The sequence below is a fragment of the Heterodontus francisci genome, chromosome 33, assembly GCF_036365525.1.
Source record: "Heterodontus francisci isolate sHetFra1 chromosome 33, sHetFra1.hap1, whole genome shotgun sequence".
NCBI lineage: Eukaryota > Metazoa > Chordata > Chondrichthyes > Heterodontiformes > Heterodontidae > Heterodontus > Heterodontus francisci.
Window position 1 is genome coordinate 49,067,212 of NC_090403.1, and position 13,123 is coordinate 49,080,334.

Below are 13,123 nucleotides of genomic sequence, written 5' to 3' on the forward strand. Positions count from 1 at the left end.
GGGATCGAGTGTAATGTATCCATGTTTGCTGATGACACAAAGTAAGGTGGGAAAGTACCTGCCTTTTGGAGGAGAGAGTTCCGTTTTTCCACTACTTCTTGTGTTAAAATAAAGTTCTTTGTGATTTCACTCCTGAATGGCCTAGCTCTAACTTTAAGATTGTCTCCTGGATTCCCTCACCAGAGGCAACAGCTTCTTGAAGGGCCGAATGGCCTACTCCTGCTCCTATTTTCTATGTTTCTATCTACTGTATCAGTTCCCCCTTTATCATTTTAAATGCCTCAGTAAAATCACCACTCCATCTTCTAAACTAAGTGAAGTTAAATTAATTAGGCTCAGGCTCAAGAGCCTCCTAGTTTATCAACCAAAACAAATCTATATGTGTCCTATCCAGAGCATTCAGCCGATTCTTAAATGATTAAGGTTTTTATCTGTTCTGTCCAGAAACCCATTCCATTTGTTGGTCACTTGCTATGTGAAGCCAGATTTGATGACAAAAATAATTCTCACGTGCTGGGGCTGAGGCTGCAGCTGGGCCTGGGCCTGGGGCTGAAGCTGGGCTTGGAGCTGAAGTTGAGGCTAAGGCTGGGGCTGAGGCTGGGCCTGTAGCTGGGGTTGAAAGTGGGCTTGGGTCTGAGGCCGGGCCTGGGCCTGGAGCTGGGATTGAGGCTGATGCTGGGCCTGAGGCTGGCCCTGGGGCAGCGTCTGAGCCTGAGGCTGAGGCTGGGCCTGAGGCTAAGATTGGGCCTGGAGCTGGAGCTGGGATTGAGGCTGATGCTGGGCCTGAGGCTGGGCCTGGGGCAGCGTCTGAGGCTGAGGCTGGGCCTGGAACTGGGGCTGAGCCTGATGCTGGGCCTGAGGCTAAGATTGGGCCTGGAGCTGGAGCTGGGGCTGAGGCTTGGGAAGTGTTGCCAATGCTTTAGGACTGGAGTTTCCAGGAATTAAAGATTAATCTCCTGGACATGGTTCTCCTAGGTTACTGATGGCAATCATTGGGGCATTAAAAGTGTTTATTTTCTTTGAATACTTTCATTTATTAATTATAAAAAATAAAGGCGATGAGGGGGAGAAAAGGCTGTTTGTTTGGGTGGAGCAGTTGGAGGCAGGAGGCTATGAGGTGAATCCTCTAGGCATCGCCCAACCAGAATTGGCAACTTAGCCTTGAGCGAGAAGATAATGGCACTTGTTAATTTTGCCTGAGAGCTTGTCACTGTATAATCTCTGGCACTAAGAACTATTTGGCTATTCAACTATGTTTCAACATACTGAAACACATTCTGACAGTGGCGCAGTGGTTAGCACCACAGCCTCACAGCTTCAGTGACCTGGGTTCAGTTCTGGGAACTGCCTATGCAGAGTTTGCAAGTTCTCCCTGTGTCTGCGTGGGTTTCCACCGGGTGCTCCAGTTTCCTCCCACAGCCAAAGACTTGCAGGTTGATAGGTAAATTGGCCATTGTAAATTGCCCCTAGTGTAGGTAGGTGGTAGGTGAATGGTGAGGATGTGATAGGTAATATGGGATTAATGTAGGATTAGTATAAATGGGTGGTTGTTGGTCAGCACAGACTTGGTGGGCTGAAGGGCCTGTTTCAGTGCTGTATCTCTCTCTGACTTTATTAAATTGCATCAACCTCTTTTTACAGACGCTGACCAGAACTGCTGTGTATTTCCAGCATTTCTAGTTTCTTGTTTTATTTTTCTACAGTAAATATGAAGGGAGTTTTGAGACAGCAATAGCCTCCATCAAACAACATATAAAATAAACACTTCAAGCAAACCTTGCTCAGTCCATTAGAATGGTTTTACACAAGCGCTTGAACAAAATTCCACATTAACTTGTCTAAAATGCAAAGAACTGTTTCCGTCAAATTAAACCTGAGTACATACTCGTGTTTTTTTTCTAAAAAAAAAAATTGAATTCTTTGCCCTTCCTGCACATTCTACATTAGCTGGTCTATTGAAATTGGTGGGAAATATTAGCCAACGTAGCCTCCTCTTAACACTATTCAATCATCCTTACTGTAGACATTGAGAGATGAAAGGAAACCTACTTAGCAATTTTACTCTGTAGCTCACAAAGCAGTAAAGTATGATTTGGAGGAAGTCATGGTGGGCAAGTAGCTGTTCAAACCCCATCTTGAATACTGTGTCTTTTGACCTCCGGCCTCCAACCTCTCTCACAGTTTTTTTAAATCTCTATTTTGTCCATGTTCCCTGGTCAGTGTTTCACTGACCTTTTCCCCTCTCATTTTTCCTTCTGTTTCATTCATTCCTTCTAGTGCTCATCCTCTCCATTCTGATATCCTAGTGCTCTCTAATTAGGGTTGCCAGTTCTGGTTTGATGTATTAGGCTTCGTCACAGGAACTCTTGCTTCCAATGGCCCCAGCCAATCAATAAAAACCTTTGTCCTAATTCCAAAATTCTTATAACTAATAAACAAAAGTGTTCAAAGAAAATTAAATAAAACCCCCATGTTTTTCTCCTGGGTTTCTCACAGCAGTTTCCAGGGGATTAATCTTTAATTTGTGGAGACTCCAGGATAATCCTGGAGGGTTGGCAATCCTGTCTCTTTTACCCTTACTTGCATTTTCTCTTGCTATTTTTCACCTTCTTGTTCTCATTATCTCCTTTCCTCTCATTCTTGCTGTCAGACTAGCATTAATACTGCATTGCAGGCAAGTTGGAATTTTTTGTGATTTGTTTTATGTCCAGTGAAGTGCTGCACTGACACTGCAACATTCTGACATGCTCTGCCTTTCCTGCCCTCAGCAGTTGACCAGTTCTAGCCAAAGGATTATCCCAGGTGTGAACAACTTTCAAAGTTCTAAGTTGCCTTTTCCTTCAAAACTATTTTGATAGACCAGTTTTTCAAGCAGTTGAAAGCTGATAACGTAAAGGTTTTGACCTAGTCACAACATGGGCAAATCCAATCAATCTTTGATGCCATTTCAAGAACAGTTGACAAATAAACTGGTCAGTGCCCCTACCCACTCCAAACCCGCCCTTGTCTTAGCAAGCAAGCCTTCCTGTGGCAATGGACTAGTCAATAACATTCTGCCTGTCTTGTTTAGTTGAACATGTTTCTTTACAACGATTGGTGTTTTACAGCTTTCTTGTGTTATGATTTCCATTTATCAGGGGCCCTTCAGCACTCTGTTCTCTCCAACTCTGCTGCTCCTTTATGTCAGTCATCTCCTTCACTCATTGCCCAATGCTGTCGCAATTGCTGATAGATCTGCTCTACATTCATCGACCTCCTTAGATCTCGCACCCTTAGTACACACGAACTCCAGTAACTGGACTCCTCCATGCCCTTTAGCTTTCAATTGTTCAGAGTTTTCTCATGTATTGCAAGACTAACCAAAGTTCTCATCTCCTACCTTCAATGGTTCCACTCTCAATGCGCTTACACCCATCATTATCTTCCCTGAACTCAAATAGAATTCCTACACTTTCTCCATTCCTACGGCCATTTTTAAGAAGCTTTGTCTCCAAAAAGTTATTTTCATCTTAACAATGCTTAATTCGTTATACAACCCAAGTCCCTCCAAGACTTTTACATCTGGGGAGCCTATTCTAACACCAGAGCAAGAAGAGACTGTTCACAAATAAACTAGTCAAATACCCTGGACATGTACACTTGCCCATGGTGCTGCCACAGTCAACAACATTCTGTCACTCCGTTTTCATTGAACATGTTTCTTTAACTGATTGGTGTCGTACAGCTTTCTTATATTATCATTTCTACTAACCCATCCAATAGACAATCCCGCTTTGACCTCTGGCCTTCAACCTTTCACCATCACAATATTCTTGCCGCCATCTATTTGATCCATGCTCTCCAAACTTTCCATACTTGCTCTTCTTTCTCATTCCTTCCTTCCTGTTCTCTCCCTCTCATTTCCGATTTCCTTGTTCCATTCTTTGCATTTTCTCTTGCTATTTTTCACCTTCTAGTTCCCATTATCTCCTCTCTCATTCTTTCTGTCAGACTAATCTTAATACCGCATTGCGGGTGAGTTGGAATTTGCTGTGATTTGTTTCATTTGCAGTGAGGTGCTGCATTGACTGCGACAATCTGACATGCCTTGCCTTTGCTGCCTTCAGCTGTCTGCCATAGGCTTCACATAAATCCCACGGCCTTCACTGGGAGAAGACCAAAGCATAACTTATCAATTTTCCCTCCTGTCAATTAAACCTTAGCTGGAAGCAATAATAAAATCAACAATAACTCCCTGAGACACTACAACCCTGTTGTTTTATTAACATTCCTCTGCTAAGTATGCTAACATTTTATACTGCCTGTTCAAAGATTCAAAAATTGGATGGATGCAGAATAAGGGCATGGGTTGGGTTCTGACGCTTCATTAACACATCATGAAACTTTTAGCATCCTGAATGACTAACTCTAATATACAAACATACAAAACAAATGGGCAGGAAAAGACCAGTTAGTCCATCAAGCCTGCTCCACATTTTGATGGCCGGATCATCATTAGTAAGGATTTCTTCGCCCTCCCACACATTGCGCCCCTCCACCCAACCCCACCTCATATCCACCCCACATGCAGTGTAATCTCCTGCAAGGGGCAAAAAAAACAGAGGAAAAATCTCAGGGCCAATGGGGGAAGAAAATAATCTGGAAAATCTCTTCACCGACCCCCTTGGGTGATTGAAACCAATCCAGAGATCACACTGACCAAATCTTATTTATTTAGAGATACAGCACTGAAACAGGCCTTTCAGCCCACTGAGTCCATGCCAACCAACAACCACCCATTTATACTAATCCTACATTAATCCCATATTCCCTACCACATCCCTACACTAGGGGCAATTTACAATGGCCAATTTACCTATCAACCTGCAAGTCTTTGGCTGTGGGAGGAAACCAGAGCACCCGGCGGAAACCCACACGGTCACAGGGAGAACTTGCAAACTCTGCACAGGCAGTACCCAGAATCGAACCCGGGTCGCTGGAGCTGTGATGCTAACCACTGCGCCACTCTAAATCTTTTAAGATACGTATCTTTTAGTACGCAGATACATACCTTCTATATGATGCAATCTCTATACCAATCAGGAGCTGCAGAATGAAGAGATAAATTGCGCTTCTAGTTGTAAAAATGAGGCCTTAGTTTTTTTAAATTTTCCCATTGAGAAACTTAAGTGAAGTTTCATGGTCCACAGTGCGGGATACTAGGGTTGAAAAGAGTGAAGGAGGAGACAAATCTAGAGATAATTGATAGGTGATAAGCATAGGCTATTTTGATACATTGTAGGAAGACATGAGGAGTGAGGCATACAATTATAGAAATTTCCAGACAACACGGGAGAAACAAGGCTCTCTGGTATACATTCACAATACAAGATATCATACATGAATAAATATGCCGGTGATAGATTGTCATGAAGACCCCCCCCCCACCACCTGCCACGAATGAGGCATATTAATTTTGTCATATGAACATTGATTCTAAACTGTTGCTGGAGCGAGGAAATTACTTGCTAAACAGATCAGCTGTGGCTGGAAAAAAACATTTGCATACTAACAGAGAGTGCTTGGAGGGACAAAGGGGCTAGTCCCTGCTCCAATTTAACCCACAATGTACTTTGAGCACCAGCTATTGTGTGGAAGAAGAGACATTCCAGGGTCAGCTAAGCCAAGAGAATCCACAAACAGACATGGTCAGACCAGCTAGTCATATGACTAACCAGCTTGACAACCTGGGTTTTTCTGAATTGTATAAAGAGTTTGAAGGGAGAAAGACTGTTTGCTCCTGGAGCGAGAAGATCTCTGCTGTTTGCTCCCATCTCTTTCTCACAAGTCTCTGGACCCACTGAGAATACATGAACTTCAAGAGAGAGAAGTCTCCTACCTCGAACAAGGTTCAAGAAGAATACTGTGCCCCAACGAAAAGCAAGACCTACCTACAATCAAGGACTTTACAGCGAGCTCAAAGAACAGTAACCAAAACCATCTTCAGATATTGCCTCAAACTTTTCCACTTTATTTCCTCTGCTCTTTTCTGTCTCTATCTGCATTTGTGTATCGCTTTGCAAATCCATAGGCGTTAACCGAATTAGAGTTTAAGTTTAATAAAGTTCAACCTTTTTTCTTTAAACCTAAGAAAACTTGTCTGGCTAATTTCTTTGCCTTATAATTGGAAAGTGGTGAACAAAGATTCACCAAGGGGGAGCTAAAAAAACGGTGTCTTTAAAATTAAACTGTTACGGTAAGACCAGCTGAAGGCTGAGAGGGAACCCGAGACCCCTTTCTCATCTGGTCATAATAGAAATTTCGGAGCTGCCGTCCTGGAACTTGCCCACAGACAACTGAGAGAAATTGGAAGTGGGAAGCCAAATTGTTCCCAATCAAAAAAGCAAGATTAATACAGGTTTTCTTGTGGTTGTGTATGAATACGAACATGTCTGCAACTGAAGTTAGTAGCTCGCCAAGCCAGGGTGAAGTAACTTGGGATAAGTTAAAAGCACTGTCTATGGAGGAGTTGAGGAAAATGGCTGAGCAGTGTGGGATCACTGTACGTGGCAAGGCTAGGAGGTCTGAACTCCTAAAGCTAGTGGCCAACCATTTTTCCCTTGAATCTGAAGAAGTTGAAACAGGGTTAGAAGGAGACTCTGACAGGGTATTGTTAGCAAAGATACAATTGGAACAAAGGAAACTTGAAATTGAGGAAAAGGAGCGAGATAGAGGAGAGATCGAGAGAAAGAATATTCTGGAAGGAATGCGAACAGAGAGAGCTGAAGTGGCTTGAGTTAACTAAGGGCGACAGAGTAACCCCAGTGAAAGCAAAGCCAATATGGAGGTGGGTAATTCAGGGCTGGGTATAGAATTGTTAAAACTATCTCAACTAATCCCAAAATTCAATGAGGAAGATGTGGAAGCATTTTTCATGTCTTTTGAAAAACTGGCAAGGCAGCTAAAATGGCCAGCTGAGACCTAGCCTCTTTTATTACAAAGCAAGCTAACCGGAAGAGCCCATGAGGTTTATTCCCTATTACCAGATGAGAGTTCATCAAATTATGAACTGACAAAAAATGCTATCCTCGGGGCACATGAATTAGTACCCAAAGCCTAATTGCCAAAAGTTTAGAACCTTCAAGAAGCAAGCTAATCAAACTTATCTGGAGTTGAAAGAAGTAAGCAGCTGGCTTTTGACCAGTGGCTGAGGGCTCTTAAAGTACAGCTCAGCTATGAGAATCTCAGAGAAGTAATTCTGTTAGAGGAATTTAAACACTCTCTCCCACTCTCCATAAAGACCCATGTCGAGGAGCAGTGGGTTGTGAGAGCCCAGCAAGCAGCCGTTCTAGCTGATGAGTTTGCTTTACTTTATAAGTTGGTTTCCTAGGGGAGAATCTTTCCTAATCACCCCCACAAATCTGAAAAGGACAAAGGGTGGGAAGGTGATAGAAGCTCAAGCAGTCCTGGGAGAGAAAGCAAAGTGGGAGACACGGGGGCCCTCCTCTAGCCAAAAAGGAAGGTGCTGTGAGCAGGAATGAGACCCGGAGACCTGTGTGCTTCCATTGTAATAAGGCAGGTCATCTAAAAGCGACTGCTGGAAATTAAAGGGAAAACCTGTAGTGTTATGCCGTGAAGATGGGACTCTGATGGAAAGCACAGCAGAACAAACTGTGGCTTTAACTGCAGTAAGAGAGAGACCCAGGAGGCTTACTACTACAGGTGCAGGAAAAGTTAATAGGATTCCTGAAGGCTATCGGGGTTTTGTGTTTGAAGGGAAAGTAACCCCATACCCCTCGAGTGGGGCAAGCAAACCCATAGTAATCCTCAGAGACACAGGGGCCACTAGATCCCTTTTACTGGGAAAAGGCCTGACCTTTCCCCCAGAGAGTGCAGTGAACACCAGAATGGTGGTGAAAGGTATTGGAGGACAGTGTATGCCTGTACCTGTACACCGGGTGCACCTGGAGTGCGACTTAGTTTCGGGACCAGTGACCGTAGGGATTGTCCCTAGTTTGCCTGTGGATGGGGTTGACCTGCTCCTAGGTAATGATCTGGCGGGGGTGAAGGTGGTAGCCCCCTCAGTAGTGAAAGAAAGACCGCAGGAGGTCAGAGAGACAGGGCAGTGGCAGGAGACGGTCCCCTGCAGTTTCCTTGAATGTGTAATGAATCAGGCCATGATCAAACCAGCTCCCTGAGAGAAGACTGAATTGGCATTGCAGGCAAATGACCATGAGGTCTGTCTGTCCGAGACTTTCTTTGGAAAGTTAGGAGACCCAGGGAATGAGTTAAATGGATTTTCCCTAGCTGAGGCTCAGCGAGCCGACTCAGTATTGCAAGAGTTAGCATAGGCTGCCCAATCTGAAAGTGAAGCAGAGGGAGTCCCTTATTGCTACTATTTAAAGAATGAGGTACTGATGAGGAAATGGAGTTCTCCTCACAGGCCTGAGAGCAAAGAGTGGACAGTAGTTCACCAGTTCGTGGTGCCGCAGAGGTACTGGAGAAAAATATTATGAAGGGCCCTTGAGACTACAGTGGCTGTACATGCCAGTATACAAAGACCAAAACCTGGATGAACTTCGGATCATTCGGGAGGCGTAGGGGGTTATTGAGAGGAGTTATGGGGAGGTAGTCACACCTCAGGTAAAAGAAGTAGGTAGATGGGTTACCGTCAGGGGAAGGAGAGGGAACCAGCAGGCAGTGCAGGGATCCCCTGTGGCCGTTTCCCTCAACAACAGGTATACCGTTTTGGATACTGTTGCGGGGGACGACTTACCAGGGGTAAGCAATGGGGTACAGGTATCTGGCACAGAGTCTGTCCCTGTTGCTCAGAAGGGAAGGGGGAAGAGGAGCAGAGCATTAGTCATTGGGGATTCCATAGTTAGGGGAACAGATAGGAGGTTCTGTGGGAACGAGAGAGACTCACGGTTGGTATGTTGCCTCCCAGGTGCCAGGGTTCGTGATGTCTCGGATCGTGTTTTCGGGATCCTTAAGGGGGAGGGGGAGCAGCCCCAAGTCATGGTCCACATAGGCACCAACGACATAGGTAGGAAGAGAGATGGGGATTTAAGACAGAAATTCAGAGAGCTAGGGTGGAAGCTTAGAGCGAGAACAAACAGAGTTGTTATCTCTGGGTTGTTGCCCGTGCCACGTGATAGCGAAGCGAGGAATAGGGAGGGAGAGGAGTTGAACACGTGGCTGCAGGGATGGTGCAGGAGGGAGGGTTTTGGTTTCCTGGATAATTGGGGCTCTTTCTGGGGTAGGTGGGACCTCTACAAACAGGATGGTCTTCACCTGAACCAGAGGGGTACCAATATCCTGGGGGGGAGATTTGCTAGTGCTCTTCGGGGGGGTTTAAACTAATTCAGCAGGGGAATGGGAACCTAAATTGTAGTGCCAGTGTACAGGATGTTGAGAGTAGTGAGGTCAGGGATAAGGTTACAAGGACGCAAGAGGGCACTGGCAAGCAAGAACTTGGTTTAAAGTGTGTCTACTTCAACGCCAGGAGCATCCGGAATAAGGTGGGTGAGCTTGCAGCATGGGTTGGTACCTGGGATCTCGATGTTGTGGCCATTTCAGAGACATGGGTAGAGCAGGGACAGGAATGGATGTTGCGGGTTCCGGGATTTAGATGTTTCAGTAAGAACAGAGAAGATGGTAAAAGAGGGGGGGGGGGGGGGGGTGTGGCATTGTTAATCAAGGAGAGTATTACAGTGACAGAAAGGACATTTGAGTACTCGTCTACTGAGGTAGTATGGGCAGAGGTTAGAACAGGAGAGGTGAGGTCACCCTGTTGGGAGTCTTTTATAGACCTCCAAATAGTTCCAGAGATGTAGAGGAAAGGATAGCAAAGATGATTCTCGACAGGGGCAAGAGTAACAGGGTAGTTGTTATGGGGGACTTTAACTTTCCAAATATCGACTGGAAATACTATAGTTCGAGTACTTCAGATGGGTCAGTTTTTGTCCAGTGTGTGCAGGAGGGTTTTCTGATACAGTATGTAGACAGGCCAACCAGGGGCGATGCCACATTGGATTTGGTACTGGGTAATGAACCCGGCCAGGTGTTAGATTTAGATGTAGGTGAGCACTTTGGTGATAGTGACCACAATTCGGTTAGGTTTAGCTTAGCGATGGGCAGGGACAGGTATATACCGCAGGGCAAAAATTATAGCTGGGGGAAAGGAAATTATGATGCAATTAGGCAAGATTTAGGATGCGTAGGATGGGGAAGGAAACTGCAGGGGATGGGAACAATCGAAATGTGGAGCTTATTCAAGGAGCAGCTACTGCGTGTCCTTGATAAGTATGTACCTGTCAGGCAGGGAGGAAGTTGTCGAGCGAGGGAGCCGTGGTTTACTAAAGAAGTTGAAGCGCTTGTCAAGAGGAAGAAGAAGGCTTATGTTAGGATGAGACGTGAAGGCTCAGTTCGGGCGCTTGAGAGTTACAAGCTAGCCAGGAAGGATCTAAAGGGAGAGCTAAGAAGAGCAAGGAGAGGACATGAGAAGTCATTGGCGGATAGGATCAGGGAAAACCCTAAGGCTTTCTATAGGTATATCAGGAATAAAAGAATGACTAGAGTTAGATTAGGGCCAATCAAGGATAGTAGTGGGAAGTTGTGTGTGGAATCAGAGGAGGTAGGGGAAGTGTTAAATGAATATTTTGCGTCAGTATTTACAGTAGAGAAAGAAAATGTTGTCGAGGAGAATACTGAGATTCAGGCTACTAGGCTAGATGGGATTGAGGTTCACAAGGAGGAGGTGTTATCAATTTTGGAAAGTGTGAAAATAGATAAGTCCCCTGGGCCAGATGGGATTTATCCTAGGATTCTCTGGGAAGCTAGGGAGGAGATTGCAGAGCCTTTGTCCTTGATCTTTATGTCGTCATTGTCGACAGGAATAGTGCCGGAAGACTGGAGGATAGCAAATGTTGTCCCCTTGTTCAAGAAGGGGAGTAGAGACAGCCCTGGTAATTATAGACCTGTGAGCCTTACTTCGGTTGTGGGTAAAATGTTGGAAAAGGTTATAAGAGACAGGATTTATAATCATCTTGAAAAGAATAAGTTCATTAGCGATAGTCAGCACGGTTTTGTGATGGGTAGGTCGTGCCTCACAAACCTTATTGAGTTTTTCGAGAAGGTGACCAAACAGGTGGATGAGGGTAAAGCAGTGGATGTGGTGTATATGGATTTCAGTAAGGCGTTTGATAAGGTTCCCCATGGTAGGCTATTGCAGAAAATACGGAAGTATGGGGTTGAAGGTGATTTAGAGCTTTGGATCAGAAATTGGCTAGCTGAAAGAAGACAGAGGGAGGTGGTTGATGGCAAATGTTCATCCTGGAGTTTAGTTACTAGTGGTGTACCGCAAGGATCTGTTTTGGGGCCGTTGCTGTTTGTCATTTTTATAAATGACCTGGAAGAGGGTGTAGAAGGGTGGGTTAGTAAATTTGCGGATGACACTAAGGTGGAGTTGTGGATAGTGCCGAAGGATGTTGTAGGGTACAGAGGGACATAGATAGGCTGCAGAGCTGGGCTGAGAGATGGCAAATGGAGTTTAATGCGGAAAAGTGCGAGGTGATTCACTTTGGAAGGAGTAACAGGAATGCAGAGTACTGGGCTAATGGGAAGATTCTTGGTAGTGTAGATGAACAGAGAGATCTTGGTGTCCAGGTGCATAAATCCCTGAAGGTTGCTACCCAGGTTAATAGGGCTGTTAAGAAGGCATATGGTGTGTTAGCTTTTATTAGTAGGGGGATCGAGTTTCGGAGCCACGAGGTCATGCTGCAGCTGTACAAAACTCTGGTGAGACCACACCTGGAGTATTGCGTGCAGTTCTGGTCACCGCATTATAGGAAGGATGTGGAAGCTATGGAAAGGGTGCAGAGGAGATTTACTAGGATGTTGCCTGGTATGGAGGGAAGGTCTTACGAGGAAAGGCTGAGGGACTTGAGGTTGTTTTCGTTGGAGAGAAGGAGGAGGAGAGGTGACTTAATAGAGACATATAAGATAATCAGAGGGTTGGATAGGGTGGATAGTGAGAGTCTTTTTCCTCGGATGGTGATGGCAAACACGAGGGGACATAGCTTTAAGTTGAGGGGTGATAGATATAGGACAGATGTCAGAGGTAGTTTCTTTACTCAGAGAGTAGTAGGGGCGTGGAACGCCCTGCCTGCAACAGTAGTAGACTCGCCAACTTTAAGGGCATTTAAGTGGTCATTGGATAGACATATGGATGAAAATGGAATAGTGTAGGTCAGATGGTTTCACAGGTCGGCGCAACATCGAGGGCCGATGGGCCTGTACTGCGCTGTAATGTTCTAATTCTAATTCTAATTCATAAGACAGCAGGTTGACTGGCCAAAACTCCACAAAAATGTGGTGGAGTACTGCAGGAGTTGCCACATGTGCCAGGTTGAGGGGAAACCCCAACCTACAGTGAGACCTGCCCGCCTAAGTCCTGTACCAGTGTCACTGCATTGGAATGATTTCAAGGAGGTGATTACTCAAATCTAAAAAAGTTATTGGAAGTGTTTCTTCAATTATTGGATGGGTTACAACCATTGTTGATGCAATAAAGCTCTCTCAACGAATTTCACCTCTTTGTAGTCTTCCTCATTTTCTTGCCAGATCTCAATTCTCTCTGGATGTAATGCACCTTTCTCTCTCTTTCTCTCATTCTATCCATCTCCTTGATCGTACAACTGTAATCATGGGTGACGTTAATCTACATATAGATTAGTCAAACCAAATTAGCAATAATACTGTGGAGGAGGATTTCCTGGAGTGTGTACATGACAGTTTTTTAGACCAATACCTTGAGGAACCAACGTATCCTATACTGGGTATAGTGCAATGAGAAAGGATTAATTAACAATCTTGTGCAGGGTCCCTTGGGGAGGAGTGACCATATCATGATAGAATTCTTCATTAAGATGGAGAGTGAAGTTGTTGAATCCAAAACTAGGGTCCTGAATCTAAATCAAGGAAATTACGAAGATATGAGGCGTGAGTTGGCTATGGTAGATTGGGGAACTTCACTAAAAGGGTTGACGGTGGATAGGCAATGGATAATTACGACAATTATTCATTCCTGTCTGGCGCAAAAATAAAACCAGAAAGGTAGCTCTACCGTAGCTTATAAAAGAAA

The 13,123-nt window shown here is 44.8% G+C and overlaps 1 protein-coding gene across 4 annotated transcripts in view; it reads right to left on the reverse strand.

Moving 5' to 3' along the window:
• Positions 1 to 13,123, reverse strand: part of LOC137348192 (transcription factor CP2-like) — a 47,878-nt gene that overhangs the window by 7,394 nt on the left and 27,361 nt on the right. The window lies entirely within an intron of this gene.